This window comes from Lineus longissimus, chromosome 3 (genome assembly GCF_910592395.1).
Source record: "Lineus longissimus chromosome 3, tnLinLong1.2, whole genome shotgun sequence".
In the NCBI taxonomy this organism is placed as follows: Eukaryota; Metazoa; Nemertea; class Pilidiophora; order Heteronemertea; family Lineidae; genus Lineus; species Lineus longissimus.
The window spans coordinates 26935208-26952163 of record NC_088310.1 but is presented as its reverse complement, the minus strand read 5'-3'; the positions used below and the strand labels follow the sequence as shown (position 1 = coordinate 26952163).

The 16956-nt window shown below is 40.0% G+C and overlaps 5 non-coding genes across 5 annotated transcripts; 3 read left to right on the top strand and 2 right to left on the bottom strand.

Moving 5' to 3' along the window:
- Window positions 1–2481: 2481 nt before the first annotated feature.
- Window positions 2482–2553, bottom strand: Trnad-guc (transfer RNA aspartic acid (anticodon GUC)). Its single transcript has one exon. It is a non-coding gene; the product is annotated as a tRNA-Asp (tRNA).
- A 5521-nt stretch (window positions 2554–8074) lies between these two features.
- Window positions 8075–8146, top strand: Trnad-guc (transfer RNA aspartic acid (anticodon GUC)). The gene has a single exon. It is a non-coding gene; the product is annotated as a tRNA-Asp (tRNA).
- A 3255-nt stretch (window positions 8147–11401) lies between these two features.
- Window positions 11402–11473, bottom strand: Trnad-guc (transfer RNA aspartic acid (anticodon GUC)). Its single transcript has one exon. It is a non-coding gene; the product is annotated as a tRNA-Asp (tRNA).
- A 733-nt stretch (window positions 11474–12206) lies between these two features.
- On the top strand, window positions 12207–12278 carry Trnad-guc (transfer RNA aspartic acid (anticodon GUC)). The gene has a single exon. It is a non-coding gene; the product is annotated as a tRNA-Asp (tRNA).
- Window positions 12279–16530: 4252 nt separating this feature from the next.
- Window positions 16531–16602, top strand: Trnad-guc (transfer RNA aspartic acid (anticodon GUC)). Its single transcript has one exon. It is a non-coding gene; the product is annotated as a tRNA-Asp (tRNA).
- The last annotated feature ends 354 nt before the right edge of the window (window positions 16603–16956 follow it).

Here is a 16956-nt window from a genome sequence, read left to right as displayed (position 1 = left end):
TAATGTAATTTCTCATTATTTTCTTGGGCGCTCTATGACCTTTCTACAAGTCTTTGTTCCTTTTGTCTGAATGTTGTTCCACGAGTTCGATTTCATAACCATAATTTTGATGCGGTGATCCGTCCAACAAAGGAATTGGTTCAGGGGCAGTGCAGTTTTGGTAAGGGTTTCTAAATATTCCAATTAATCCCCTTATGTCGGTTGATCTATATCATTATATAGTATTATACAAGTCAATACAGACTAATCACTAAGATGCAGATATCGCACGACCTGATAGAGCAGGGCCTGTAACGAATACGATTTCTTATACATGTATTACCAAGCTGAGGTACATTTACCAGTTACCAATTTAAATCCCTTCCCCCCATTACAAATACTCTATGACCAATTGGGGATGCGTTTTGGCCAGTTGAAGATACCTTTAGACCAGTTGAAGATCCTTCTTGGTCGCTGAGCTAAGATCATTTCGACCAATTGAAGATACTTTTTGACCAATTGGTACTTTCTCACCAACTGAATATACTTTTGACGAATTGAAGATAATCTCCTTACCAATTAAAGCTTTATAGACTTTGATCTACTAAAGATACGTGAACAGATAGATGTACATGTATGTCATTGAAAAAAAGTGAGGCCAACAGGGACCACTCACTAAACAGGAAACCACTGACTGATCTACTAAAGATACGTGAACAGATAGATGTACATGTATGTCATTGAAAAAAAGTGAGGCCAACAGAGACCACCCACTAAACAGGACACCGCTGACTGATATGTCCAGTTTAACACTCATGATAACATCCCTGATAACAATAGAATGCCACGTTGTTGTAAGTTAGTCCAATTCCACTATCTACTACCCATAACTACCGGATAACTGTTCTCCCAAATCTCTTCTGCACACCGTGGCCAGCCTAGCTTTGGGCGTGGATTTGCTCACAATAGCATTACACTTTCAATTTCTATCTAAAACCTAAATAGAGATGTATCAAACATCCGATGTTGCTGTTAGTGCTGGGGTAAGATCCACCTGCTTCAAGTAGAGGGGACGCAATCTGTAAGACTCTACCATTCGGTCGGGCACCTTTCAAGTTATATATTAAGAAATGCCGAACTCCACTCTCTCAGAAAAACCCAAATTATGATTATTTAGAGTGTATTCTAATAATCAGTTCAATTCCTTTTGAGAAGCGTTTAGTAATTTATGCAGGGATCATCGAGTAGTATTAGTACTACTTTTTATGAATCCGAAAACACAATAGTATTATAATTGTCCCAAAGATATTTATCCTAAATTCAAGTATTCTTAAGCTGCGAATGTTAAGAAAAAATCCATTATGGCCGTTTGGAAAGCTTCTTTCGTTTTCTCTCTGTAAGATGTTCTGCTCCCAGGGCATGTAATTAGGTCTGCATTTTAATGGAGGCTTCAAACACATCTTGCTATCATCTCCCTATTGTTACTATGATCCGAAAACTAAGCATCATTAGGCCGGGAAATATCAAATGAATTCATGGTTTCTCATCGATCAACGCTCTTCAAGATTATGAGTCCAAATCAATCACAAAATGTAGTCCAAAGCCTTGATTCAGGATGTTACAGGGACGCGCTTGTAAGGTAGTGCGAAGTGTGACATGCACTCTCAATTTCACTGCTTTTCACTGTGTTCCAACGAAACAAGCGTTTTCATTGGCCTTACATCGCATGCATACCAAGGCAGTGCTGAGTCTAACCCGGGGTGAAATCTCTCGATGGGTCGCTCGATCCCCTCTCTAAATGAATGGCTATCCTCTTTCCCGAGTACAAATCTGAAAACTTCCATAAACACTACGTTGTCTCTTTTGTGCGATTTTCTACCTAATCTCATTCCGAACAGGGCGTGTTGATATAACGCTACAAACCTCTTTACTACTTATCATTTCAGATATTTTATTCTATGAAGATTACCTCTAAAGGCCTAATGTGATATGGCATTTGTTGTCAGGAATGAGAGAGGACCCTAAACAAACTCAAACAAACATCAGAAACACGCCACTTAATATCGCGATATTTGGCGACGGAATAATGCTCTCGGGACGTTTTCATTGGTTTTGATATTTTATGAGGCACTTACCAACTGAATCAGCCAAGCCTTGCCTTTGATATCCACTTCGTGCAGCACTAATTACATACTAAGGAGGCCACTTAAGAAATATACAATCTCAGGCGAAGTTATTAAGACAGTTTTCTTATAGAATTTGACAGCATTAGCCAAATATGCGGAAATTCAGCCTCGTTGAAAGAGACAAAAATCGGTTAGTTTTTATTAGTTTGAAAAAGATGTATTGCCGCGTATGTGAAGTGTCCCTAATTTAGGAATCTAATATGACGCAATCCAGTGAAGAAAAAATTGAGTAACGGTTTGTTTCAAAATGCCACTGGGACAGCGTGTGTGTGACGTGTGACTGTCGTTAATGCAGGCAAATAAAAACAATGCAGACCTCCCCGGCCGGGAATCGAACCCGGGTCTCCCGCGTGACAGGCGGGGATACTTACCACTATACTACCGAGGATTGCTGGGAGGAATCGCCAGAACACAATTTTTGATTCCACCTTCAATGGTAAGATACAGAAACGGAACAAATGCACAGAAATTCTGTAACTGCCAATAAAGCCCTATTGATTTTTTTAAACATTGGTTTTGAGATAATATCATATATTTGCTACTTTTACTCTCATACATCGTGATACATATCAATGGCACTTGTTATGTGCAGGTGCAGAGATGGTGTTTTGAAAGTAAAAAGATGCAAGGTATGCCAACAATTGATTAGGAAACGGGCTCTGGCAAATCCCGCTCAATCCTGGCAGGACGCGGAAGCGAAGCCTTATGAGGGAGAATGCGACATTCCACGCCCAGTTTTAGCTCTTACTAGGGTTTCCTTTACGGGGCAGGGATTTGCCAACCCCGGGCACGAGGGATTAGTAGATAATCTTTCAACAATGCGTATCGTCTGCTCCTGAATGCTGTCGTCTGCTAATGACATCCTTTCACCGAAACATAAACAAACGGGGCATCATTTTAGGAATTCCAGCCCGTTTCTCGTAATCGATTCCCCCACGGGCGGATAACATGAATTCCTTGGTCAGTCTAAGAAGATGATGTTGGCGACAACCGAAAAGCATCGATCAAAAAAATGCACTGCGGTGCACGATATTTCGTACTATATATAATGTACGTAGCAAGCAATGAACGCAATGCCGGGATGAAGGAGGTTGGTTTAAATGAACACTGCCAAGATTCCTGTCACGGTTTATCATTATATCAAAATCAGGAAGTTGTCAAGATCAAATTACATCACAACGCGATCACAGCGGAATATGACACAGGCATTGGTAACATTTCCCCTCAGAAACAGTAGCAGAACAACTATCAAACTTATTGCAAAAGCAACATCACATGAGTAAATCAGTCATTAATTGTCGCATAAACACCACTTTCACACCCATGTCTCTAACACAAACAGTTATCCTAACACGACCGTTCTTAACCTAATATCAAACGCGTTAGGGTAAAACAATCTTTTTCGTCTAAAGATCATGTCTTGACGCATTCGCTTCTTCAAAGTTTAGAATGATAATAGAATAATATGAGTGTTTGTGGTCATTTCTCTGACACCTAGCACAACCGTTCATAATAGTGTTAGCATAGGACTAGCATCTTTAAGGCTATAGACCTAAATTTGACCCTTTCCCTACCACAATGATCCAGAATACTTAACGCTTTTCCTAAAAACAAAGTGTAATAATTGCTTTACACAAACTATCTCAAGTGTTGGTGATGTTTGAATGCGGCCGATCCGGTTGATTCGTGTCACCTAAAACTATTATTCTAGGCCTATTTAACTTCTCAGTTGAAGGATTTTATATTTTACATAGGAAACGCGAAAGGATTATCAACCAGGATGAGAGGCCCTTACAATGCCTTTGAGAGGTTCTACTGTGTTTTCAGCATTTTCAAAATATTGGTTCCCATGCCTCTGTCGCTTTTGTTTTCGGGAATGGATTGGAGAAAACATTAATTTACTTTAGAAACTTTCCCCAGGTGTGCAAAATATTTACAGGTAAAGTTGGCAAAAAAGGATTCCTAAACATGATTTTAAATGTATAAGATAACGGATTCTCTTTTGAACTGGATGGCAGTCTGCAAAACGGTATAAAAATAAAGTAACTCATTCAATATATAATGACATTTTAAGATTTATTGACAATGCCAAAACTGTTTGTCATCACCACAGCTGTTCTTCCTCATAACAAAGCTGGTAAAACCTTGATTTTAATGGCAAAACCTGTAAAATTCATCTTTGCTTCATTTTTTTTCAAATGTAGCCAAAAGTCATGCTTTATTTTCCATGTACAGCAGTGCGCATGCGCACATGTACATCACGTGACGTTTTCTTCGTCAACAAGTCTTATTTTTGGATTATATATCCATCCTATGGCGAAGATTTTGTTGATCTTAAGATAGTTTTAAAACGGACAAATTATCCTACAAAAGGCCAAAGGGAATCAGGCGATATCAATCTATAATAACCCTAACAAATACATGAACATCTTAAGCCTAAATCAGTGTGGATACAGGTCTTATTTTGGTGTGGCTAAGCTGCATTTTGTCAATCCAGTTTTACTGAAGTGCGTCCAAGTACCTTATGCATATTTAAAACAAATAATCAAAAAGGATGTCGAGTAGACATAATACAGATCTTAATGTAATGGATGTTTGATAAATATACGAAACGAAATTGTCTCCTAAAACCGCAATCCGTGGATTGGGATGAGGCGTGTGTCCACCTCAACAAAAGATGGCCGCCCTCTCCGTCGGAGAATGATTAGTATGGTGGTTATCAAAATAGAGTATAAGTTGAAGATTTCAACTTGTGTCTTGATTTCTCTCATGTCATGAACCCAATTCTGAACGATAACTGACTAGAAGTTGTCACTTCTCAGATTCATCGTCTTCTTCAGCGTTCAGGGCCACTATTTTGTCAGATCAGTCGCAATATCATATTCAGAAGTTTTGTCGCTCGAGTATACAAATAAGAGTGATTTTGGTGCAATTGAGAAGAAATAATGGTTCTGAGTTTAAACAGCGTATATTTTGACATGATTTGAGGTCAATGCAGACTGGCGATGATTTGTACAATGTCAAGAGGTATAGCAGTGTCAGGAGAATCATAACAACACTTCCAAATTTGAAAACCCCTGATCGACGAATGAAGAAACGGTAGAATCTACCAATTAACTTCCGCGGCTCCTACCTCATGATTTTTACAGCTGTTTTAATGAGAAAGCGTACAAAGCGGCGCGAACGGTTATCGTCATATCAATTTTATAACCCTTTCAATGGGTTTGGTGCACAACATGCGAAAATATTTGTTTTTCTTTTTGGCGATATTCAAAATTTAGGTCGTTTGTTTTCTTTTTGGGAGATTATGGAGGGAATTTGAGGGACGCGTTCAAAAATGGAGGCAACTGACAGACATTGTGTGGTATATTCTGGCGACGCCAAGTCGCTTGAAGCGATTAATCGGGGGACTTTATTGAGATAAATCAGTCGGAATGTGATTAGTATTGAATAAGTGACTTTTATTCTCTACTTACACGGCAAACATTGGGATGAAATGGCCATGCTTTCCCCGCGAGTAAGGTTTCTCTAACGGTACAAAGGGGAGGCGAACATGTTGTGGCGAATTGTCATAAAAGGGATTCCATCGGGCCATCGTGTTGTGTTGATTGGTCGTTAGCTGGTTTAGCTTTGGCGATTTATTCATTCCGTTGTAACATAAGCACTTCTACAGATACCTCTTCTTAGCTCAAGTTTGACCACACAGCGGACAACGTTGTGAAGACTTTCTAAAGTCCAAAACAATGATTTGCGGATTATCCAACTTTGTCGTCGAGTGTCTTCAGCGATAATGGATTAAAGCCCCTTATTAACAATGACAACGTTTGGAAAGGCTAAACAAGTTAGGGCCTTCTTGTAAATAGCTTTCATTTTCTGACGGCTCGTCTTTGTGCGTTTTGTTTAACGCAAGGATTATAAAACTCTTCACGTTTTAAACGTTAGAGAGCGTGTTTGTGTATTCGTCTAAAGAATTGTGTAAATTCTTCCTGTAGATGTTTTCCTTTGGCATTAGCACCGTGAAAAAACCGTTTACCCAACAAGTTTAGAATTGAAAAGGGAAACACACCAGACAACAATGACAAAATGGTTTCGTGTAATGGCCAGTCATTCCATGGGTTTTCAGCTCAGACCGTCACGTTTGTGTTTAAAGGCATCCAATCATGAGCACGAACTTGCTAAATGTCGTAAATATAATTTAGTTTATTGATGCATTCGCAACCTTTTGAATGCAGTGGATAAGTTTGATATATCCGAGGCTATATATTTGCCAACTGACGCACATATATGCAGTTCAAAAACTCATGATTAACCGGAGTTCGGAGAATGAGGAAGCTTGTGTATTGAAATCTTTAATGGCCCATCCACAGCGGGTCAATCACGTTTATATCTAATCTTGCCATAGACCATGCAGCATCCTATCCAGGGGGGAAGGCAATACTGCTACGGAAAGCGGGATAAGCTCCGGCGGCATGAGCCGTTCACGGCTCGGGCAATAGCCCAGCCGACTTTAAATTAGATCATTTTAAGTAACGGTAAATATAATTTCCAAGTGAGCACATATATACCACGTCAACGACACTCGTACGGTTTCGCTAATCTTGCCGTTTTATGGGGTTAAAACCACAAATTGTTTTAGAGAAGTGTAACATGGTGGTTGGCGTCAGGACCGTGTTGGTCACTCTTCTGATCCTCTCCGCTGGGTTGTGAGGTAGCCACTGATCTGGAGAGAGTTTCACTTCTTTGATGCTTTATTTAAACATTCCTTCACCGATTGAAATAATGGTTTTTCAACAGTTTTAGTTCAAGAGCAAAACGTGGTCAAACCCCACCATGATGAGTTTAGTTTAGCATTTTGCATTTAAAATTACCCGAAAACAATACCCTGCCATTTTGTTAGCTTTTACCATGGTGGTATTGAGGCTTTGTCCCGAGGTGCCATTTCTCAATGTCTCTAATAAAAGAACCCCACCCCTCGCATTCCTCTCACCTCAGAGGGCGAAATTCCTTAGCAAAACAAAGGACGGGAGAGTTACGTTTGTAACCGGTTAAATGCCGCGCTGTCCGCAAGGTGTTTTTGCTAAATGGAGATAAAGAATAAAAAGGACAATACACTGATCTAGAGACCCTTTATGTATTTTAGGATTATCCAAATGACAAAAAATGTGAATCGGACGAGGCAAGCGCTTAGCCAAGAATTAAAACATTCTTTTCATGTCTAATTCGACTTAAAGTTGAACCGTGCGTGAAATCAGCGATGTTCGGTCAAAAATGCGATGCCCCCGAAGGAAGATTATAAGTATTGTTCAAATTAAGTGATTTACTGTTAAAGCTAAATTTTATGTAATTTGGCGAATCTGTTCAAAATTAAACCACAATGGGAAGGTCTTAATATGCTTTTAAGCACTTATTATTGAGTAAAGAGGTAACCCAGTTAGACTTGCAAGGGATTAATTGTAACGGCTGAATCGAAGTCAACTCTGCTCATTAACTCTGACCGTGGACTTCAAAAATAACATTTTCATAAACATCACACTTGTTCCGCGGGCAAGAGGTCCTTGAGGTCGGACGAGAAAGTGCAGAGAAATAAAAGTCTGAAGTTTTTATACCAAAATTGGATAGCAGCAGAATACTCGGATGATGACATGATATGATCTCCTAAAAAGGGCGAATTGCGACAACGTGTCAATGGAGATAAACCATGAAAACATCTTGTCATGTTACTCCGACTTGACTCAATGTACATCTACATGTATACATGTAGTTGTTTATCATATGACGACGCCATTGAATGAAAACAAGAAATACTGGGATCTGCTGAAAACAACGCCATTTGAGCGACGGAACTCCAGGTGGACATTTAAAATGTAAAATATGGATTGTTTTGTAATAACGAAGAAATCGTTCAGCAATCCTCGGTAGTATAGTGGTAAGTATCCCCGCCTGTCACGCGGGAGACCCGGGTTCGATTCCCGGCCGGGGAGTCCTCTTTTAGAAGGTACATTATGGCATTCATAGGCAACAAATTATGTGCCTGTATTTTGGTCAAGGGAGGCTGTATAGTATTTTTTAGATAGAGACTTGAAAATTCGTCAATAGACATTGATATCAGCATTACTAACAAACCTTTTTCATTGTCCTCAAGTTTGCATTCAAGTAACAGATGGTTAAAGCAGAAGGAAGGGTCACTGGGCCTGTTTAATGGACTTTTATTAAGTCTCACTACACGCTGTCCTTACAGATTAAATGAATCCAACCGGGACAAATCAAAGGAAAGATTTTTCTAACAACATTGTCAACCAAGAAAAACAACCAAATCGGAAGCAATATAAAATAAAACTACTAAAGTGTTCTTCTCTCTCACTAATGGCTTGGCTTTTAATCCGCGTATGTCCCGAAGCGGTGTCGGGCAGTGACCCAAACCTATCAAAATACTAAAGTTAGCGGAAGATTGGCTCAGAAGGCGTGAAAGGTAAAGCAAAAACAACGCATCAATACAATGCCATGTAGCGAAAGTTTAATGGTTCATCGCTTCAATCGTATCCTGGAGAGAGCTACAGGGACAAAGCCAGGAGCAACAAGCCGTACACCTTTTGCCACAATCGCACGACGCGAAAATGGTTGCCAGGAAAAAAACACGACTTCCGGCCATTTTGACCGCAATGATAAAAAATGTTTCATTTTGTTTTCGTCGACCGGTCCCAGTCAACATCAGTTTGAGCTTCTTATTTGTTTCAGTCGCACTGACCAGATCACATTGTTGTGCTTCGATCGTGAGTTAGGGATTTCTGGACATTGGTCGGAAGCCCTAGTCATGGCTCTAGGCCTGATGGGAAGTTGCCGAGGCATCCGAGTGGAAGAATGTTGGCTGATTGCTCGCTAAGCCCGAAATGGACAAATGTTTCTTGCGCAGAATAAGCCCCGTTTGTTGCTCCAGGACTGGATGGATTGTTCATTTCGGGGATTAGAAATAGCCTGATCTAGCTATGCTAAAGGGCCTGAGGATGGTTTGGCGCGACCAAAATTATTTGTGGCCATTTAAACATTTCTTTTTGGTTTTTATAGCAAGTTTGCTAGCCTAACTTTGTAACTTTGATGATATACCCTCAGGTGCGGAGATGATGGAAATGTTCGATGCTACAACCCCACTTACAGAGTAAAGAAGCCACACAAAAGGGCATCATTTATCGTAGTCAAGGGTATATTCATTCAGGCTACTTATCTTCCTGTAATTTGGAAAATAGCTCATGTCCTTGCTGGCCCTTTACAAACCCATGTTTAAACACACATTGTGGGATCACAGTCGCAAGTCGCAGTTTGAAATGTGACGCCTGACAAGGAAAAAAACTCGACAAGCAATTATTAAACAATTTTCTCACTTGTTCACTGGCTCCCCGGCGACCAACAATATCAAAATCCTATAACTAAAAGTACCACTATACGTAACTTCCGTTAGGTAGCATGAACATTTATTTCATACCATACAATTTTTCAGAAATCAATCACTGAAAGGTGAAAAAAATCCTTGTTTTGATTTTGATAATGAGGAGCTAGGTGTTAATGCATTTTACTGTAATCACGTTCAGCAACCGGAAGTTAAAACCAAACGGGGCGGAAATGCGCATTAATGTAACTCAGTCGTCTGGCTTTGATATTTGCGCTCTTCAAACTGCATTGGTGGGACACAATCACGATTTTAGTGCGAATATTTCATAATAACAACTATACAATTATGAAAAGGCAAAAGTGGTTTCCGGCGCTGTGACAGATTTTGGGTTTGGCCGCGAGATTTTCCAAATTACAATGTGCCATTTTCTAGACTGTATTTCTATATTACCCTGCTATTGGTGCACCGAGGTTTGAATGATTAAGTCATTTGTTCTAAGCACCATCCAACAACACCCATTAAAACTAAAAACTCACGTTGTATTATATTTTGACGTTCCCAATCGATTTTTGATTTTGATTTTTTCTTTTTAGCAGTCAGCATTCCTCAGTTAAAATATGGAGTCCCGGTCCCCGCCTGTCACGCGGACCCAGAGATCCAGGTTCGATTCCCAGCCGAGGAGATCCTCCCACGATTTATTTTGTGGATAACAAATGTACCAAACGTCAGCGTCAAATTCACTTTAATTTGTAACTCAATTCAAGTGGTTATCACGTACAGAAAAAACCAAATCAGAGAAAGTAGTCAACATTTAAATTTAGCTAGTTCAGTATTGAAAAGAATTCATGAAATTATTGTCATTTTATGAATAAGTGTAACGGTTGTCGCCTTGCCTCAAACTGAGTATCCTTCTGAATGTCATTACATCCACAGCAAGTGTCAACATGCATAGAAATGCTGTCATTGTTCTCTAAACGCTTTGTTAATATTTCATAACCATCGATAAAAGAATAGGTTTGATTTGTATTTTAGTAATGATATCCGCCCCTCATGGCGATGGAACGGAAATATACATGTGATGTCGGAAAAAAATCATCGTAAGGAGACAAAGGGTGGCTTTTAAAGGGACAACTTGAGCGTGGAGTTTAGCCGGCCTGGAGGATAAAACCACTGTTGGCCGCCAGGCGCCGCCATGGTTTAGCATCACATTAAAACTTATTTCGAATGAAAGATTTTCTACAGTGTTACGGGGCAGTTTTTGACCTGGCCAGCGAATTTCAGGAAGCCTGTGGCCGAGTCCGTTCTAGTGCATTGTTGATTGCACTTGTTGGTGATCCTGTGAGAAGTACCGGTCCAGCTGGAAACTGTTTGTCCATGAAAAACCAACATATATCGTGTCCAACTCGCCCCTATAAGGAGCAATTACCACATGTACTACATGACTGGGGGACTCAATGGGAATATCATTTATTATTAACTGCACGGTAGGGGTGTGATGATATAGGCTAGGGTAGACAATATCATTATTTGTCGCTGAATTCTGCTTATTAAAGGCCGTAGATGTGATATTTAATTCACGAATGTGTTCAATGTTGCGTTGTGTCGAACTTATAAATAAATATTGCGGTACTTTAATTTCAATCGAAACTCCATCAAGGATGTCGAATAGATATGTCAAGAACCCAATTCACTTTAAGAGGGACGGACTAAAACTCCAGATGTGTTTAATTTATTGATTCTTGGTTTTCTTAGATAAAAATATTTTTTCTCCGACATGCCATGAATGTTTTAATTACTGTTTTGAAGTGCTCCATACATAATATGGACGTGACGTGATTAAAACGTTTTACCTCTCCCCGGCCGGGAATCGAACCCGGGTCTCCCGCGTGACAGGCGGGGATACTTACCACTATACTACCGAGGATTGTTGATTAATCGAATTCACAACAAATTGACGATTAAATGATCGTTCAGTTATTAACTAAACTAGTTGGCTACTTTCTTTTTCACATCACAATCGAGAACTTTTAATACTCGATGTATCTCGCTTAAAAACTGTCCTATCTTTTTAAATCTAAAGACCAAAAATCATTTGATATCTGTTGTATTGAGGAGCTGACGACATTTGAATGAGGGGCCTCACAAAAGGTACAGGCAGAGACCCCGATACTTTGGAATAGCGTAATAGGTGCCAAGAGCAAAAATGGAATACAAAATGTGTTCCTGCCTTTATGTCATACATCACGTACCATAAATCGCCACAATGGCACCAATATCTAATTCGACATATGATTTTTTCAACAAGCCCTCTAACTCTCTGAAGACGCTCTTGAACTCACTTATCAGAGAGACACAGCAGACGACTTCCCATAAGTAAAATATATATTCTACATAATTGTCCTAAACAGCTAATTGTTGAAACAAAGTCATCGGAAAATACGAAGAATACAAGTTTGAATCAGCCGGATTGTGTGAGAGATTACTAAATAAACAGCTGCACTCTGAAGATTTAAAAAGATAGGACAGTTTTTAAGCGAGATACATCGAGTATTAAAAGTTCTCGATTGTGATGTGAAAAAGAAAGTAGCCAACCAGTTTAGTTAATAACTGAACGATCATTTAATCGTCAATTTGTTGTGAATTCGATTAATCAACAATCCTCGGTAGTATAGTGGTAAGTATCCCCGCCTGTCACGCGGGAGACCCGGGTTCGATTCCCGGCCGGGGAGGAAGTATTTTTTGCAATGTCCGTCGATTTTGATATGAGATATAGATGTATTTGTCTTTGCACCATCATTCTGACAGGTCATCAGCTTTTTCAAAACGTGCTCACAACTCAAGTGGGTTTTTACTACTAATATCAGTCAAGATCACAATTTTCTCTCCGAAAACAAAACAAGATAAAGAAATTAGATCAAAACATCTTGACTGAAATAAGTATAACCTCATTCGAAATGCAAATCAGATTTAAAACAATAACTCCGGCGATTATATCGGTCACAAGAATGACACTTTTCGAAATGTAAATGTGATAATACATATTTGCTTTAACGTATTACATTACCACTGACATGACTGATTACTAATATATCTGTCGGCCACATTCATTGGCGTCAACCGCACGACTGAGAGCAGGAAGAAGCAATGCATCACTTCATATAAATCGTTACCACTGCTGATATCAATCACCTGCATCTTCAAGTCAACATCCACATTTTGATACTTTGTTTCTTTGTTTACATCAGATTTCGAGATTCTGGTGTTGCGTATCAACAACGAACACCTGTAAACGAAAGCAAACAGCAGAACATCCAGCAGACGATTACAGGCACTGGGAAATACCACAGATCATAAAATCGGCGGGAAAGGTTGGGAAAATCAACAAGTTGTTGACTGTAATGTGTTGAGTATCATCAGAAAACGTGGCCTAAAACCTTGTTTCAGAATCCTGCCCCATTTCTATTATATTTCCGTTGTAAATACTGGCCACTTGTGGTATTTTTCCACCTGTGGCCGAAGTATTGTCAGATTTGGTGTTGGCAAAGAATGGTTCTTCACTTCGAAATGCTCCATTGTTGAGCACTCCCAACTCGAAACTACCAATTATTCATATCACCACTTGACTTCGAAAAGTAAACAATAATATAAAGTCGATTTTGCGATGTTATGTCCATCATGCCTGATTTCTGTTTACGAATGTTTAAGTGGCCAATTTCAAGTTTTGAAAACCTGGGACTGATCTTGGGGAAGCTGAGATTTGTGCGAAGGTTGGATGTTTCACTATCCCAGCCATTCTGTAAGTGATTCATTTCTAGTTTTGAAAACATTGGGAAGAAGGGAGTTGGGTGAATGATTTTCACTCTCACAGAGATCTATACTCGATGTGCCTATATACTGTAACGCGCGGCGCTAGTGGGCAGAATGATGACAATTCCATGTTGCCTTGATACATGTAACCTCGATTTCACCGCCAATCACAGCCTCCCTGCAACACCATCATATTCTAAAAAGATTAAAAAAAGTGCATAAATCCAATATCTTGACTGAAAATTGTGACAATTTGCCAAGCCATAATGCTTTTTATCTCTATCAAATTTGATCTTTTCATCAACCACTTTTGGCCCTGGGTGTTATTTCCAATCCAGCAGAATAGAATCTCCACAAGAGGATATTTGATAGAAAACAAACAGGTGACGAAGATGGGAGATGACACCCATTCAATCTAGGATCAATGCGAAAATGTGCCGAGCTCAGCTTAATTTGCAGGATTACAAAACCGAGATTAATCCTGTACTCAAAGCTAAACCTTGCAACTTTCAATCAGTAATCAGGCAGCTCCACAATATCAGAAAATGTGTCAATAGACGCCACCGGTTGTGCATTTATCATCCTAATTGCGAGATAAAGGGCCATTCAGAATCTTTATCGATCCGCCGTATTGTTTGTAAATCACGTGGCAGTCCGAGGCAATATATTGGGTAATTGGTCGAATCTGGCGGGAGTTCGACACGCGGCAAGTGACAATGGCGTATTTTCTTTGAAAATACGAGATTGGTACCGCAGGTGAAAGCTCAGTCAGCGATTATTACAGATAATGTTACATTATATGAGTTTATCACCGACCCTCTTGGATTAACTGGACAATTTGGCGGTTTTTGTCCTAGATGTTTATGGATTGGTTGTGGAGGAAATTAGAATATCACCTCGGTGTTAGCGAATATGAGAAGTGATGACTTGCAGATTTTAAAGATTTGTCAGGCATTGAACGATATTGGAGGCTAATCTAGGGTGACACTCATTTAGATAGACATTTTTTGTTATGGTTTGGTCTGCGAAGGAAGTTGTATTTTCGCGCATTAGTTAGGTGTCACAGAGTTGGAATTGGCCGCAACTGAACTGTTGGATCGAGTGCAGCTAGCGAACCTCAGCGAAGTACGTGCCTGCATATGGGTCCGGGGCCTGGGTATATGTCTTGAGGCATCTTAAACAGGCCCTGGGGCCTGAACACTCAAATGTGGGGAACAACCGCAGATGTTACACCGGCGCCAAGCTGCCTTTTTGCAGACCCTGGATTATAACCAAACAGGTTATATTTTCAGATGTGACCAGTGATTGGAAAGCGCACCAAGGGGAGAGTGCGACCCCTGGAGGAGGTGGAAGTGTGATTATAGCCTGTAATAATGGTAATCAAAGAGTAACGTTCTGCTAACACCAGACTCACCCATATTTTATTTAGTATTGGCACAGTTAAGTCACCTAATATGTAATATATTAATACGTTCAAATAATGCGAGAAATAACCCGATATTGCGAGACATAATATAGAACTTTGGAAATATATTTATTCTGTTATTATGAATTATTGATGAGAGTTTGCTTGCCTATTATTAGATTCCGTGGGATCATTACGCCGGGCTGGACCCGCCGAATAGAAACAATAACACCATTGGCGGTGTTTGCCCGCCGCAGTACTAATCATTCAAGTAACGACTTGTGAAAAGTTGGACTTAGAATAATATTTCTGGTGCGGTACTCGCGAAATCATACACCGATAGGGAGAATGGACCAGTGTTTTTGGTCGATCACGGGCTGCTTGGCGCCTGGGAAATATTCCTTGAGAAAATACCAGGCGCCGAATTATGAATTTTAAGGAGGAATATTGTCACATTTCACGGTCCGCTGGTTTGATGGAAATTACCTTAGACTACAGCTAAGATGGTATTAATTACATTTGTTAATGAAATTACTCCATGTTAATTAATTAATTGGAGGATACATGTATGTTGAGCATCGGTTCTTCGCCGAATATAACCACTTCTGTCGAACCTGGTCACGCAGCCTTGTGGTGTAAAGTAAGATCTCCCAACATAAAAATACGTCGATGTCACTCAGAACTGGAAGCTAAGCTGACTAAACGGCACACTTGACCCAGCTACTAAAGCAGTTGAACACATGAGACCTGTTCGATGCCTAACAGTCATGGAGTGCCCAAAGCCTCTTTTTGCCAGCAACCTGAGAAGTGAACAAGTTACTATATGTCGACTGGGTCTGATCCCGCAATGCGACAGTGTAATGCACCATGCAGGACAGTGCTCTCACTCGCATCTACACAATGTACATGGTCCGATATACATTGTACTTATGTACACGTATTATGTAAAAGACTCAAGAAAGAGAGGGTGAAATTGAAATCGATTTGTAGTTGGAGCGAGTGCAGTAGCGCTAATTACCAAATTACAAGTTTGAATTTTTAAATTCATTCCGTAGCTATTACCGGGTGATGTAGTGTGCACCTAAGCATACCGGTACTTCTGCGTCTCCCGCTAAAAGCTGGAAAAATTTCTGAGTAAGTTTTCCTCTCTTCGCATCCGCTTCTCGCCAGATGAAGTGATCGTGTACGTTGAGAACAGTGCGCTCAGGAACTTACGTGCGGTAATGTACCTCTTCACCAACGACATACACTCACAGTTCATTCATAACACATTCAAGCACTAATCACTAAAATCTCAAAAACTTCCGCAAATGTCTTCCATGTCTTTTCCCGTCTCCATTGAGTTCCGATTTCCTTTAACTTAATGACGATTTAATGCAATCTTGTTTGAAAAGAAATGAAAATTGGAAGACGCAGCTTTAAGATTTCCTTCGTTTAGAGCTTTAATTGCGGGACTTTATCAAAGCTTTTATAGATCTTCCTGAGAATCTGGCACGATCTGGTGATGGCTTTACCGATTTTCTTAGTAAATACGGACATCCTTTAATAAGCACCTGCCATGGTCTCACTTGTGCTCCCACACAGTAAGTGAGGTTTGTCTAACACTGTGATGGGTGACATCGGCACTAGAAGCTGGATGGTGGTGTCCTAGTCAGGTATGGGAGGCATCGTTCGGAAATCTTGCTGCATGCAATGGGCGAATCGAGATTTAAAATGGCTTAAAGATTTGCATACAGATTTAAAATTTATTGCTGAATGAATGTTATCAATCCTCGGTAGTATAGTGGTAAGTATCCCCGCCTGTCACGCGGGAGACCCGGGTTCGATTCCCGGCCGGGGAGGACTTATTTTTCCTCCGAAAAAGGACGAACAACTCCCAATTTTCTCCTGTTGGACACTACAATTATCCTTTTAGTATCTGTGATGAAGAGATTATCTACAAAATGTTGTCCCTTTAAACATGTGTAACCGCACTGTTCGTATATTTGGGCCAAGACTGTGTTGCAGGGAAAGCACCATTTCCATTGTACTTAGTACCTTTATTGAGAAAAAATGAAAACAGTCGTTCCACAGTGACACATCGTCATCAACAATCCGTTATATTGCTCCCAAATTTAAACAGCAATGTTTGAACTCCAATACTGAGATGTCAAGTTGAAGTATTGTCTTATTTCGTCATTTGCAGCCCCATCCCC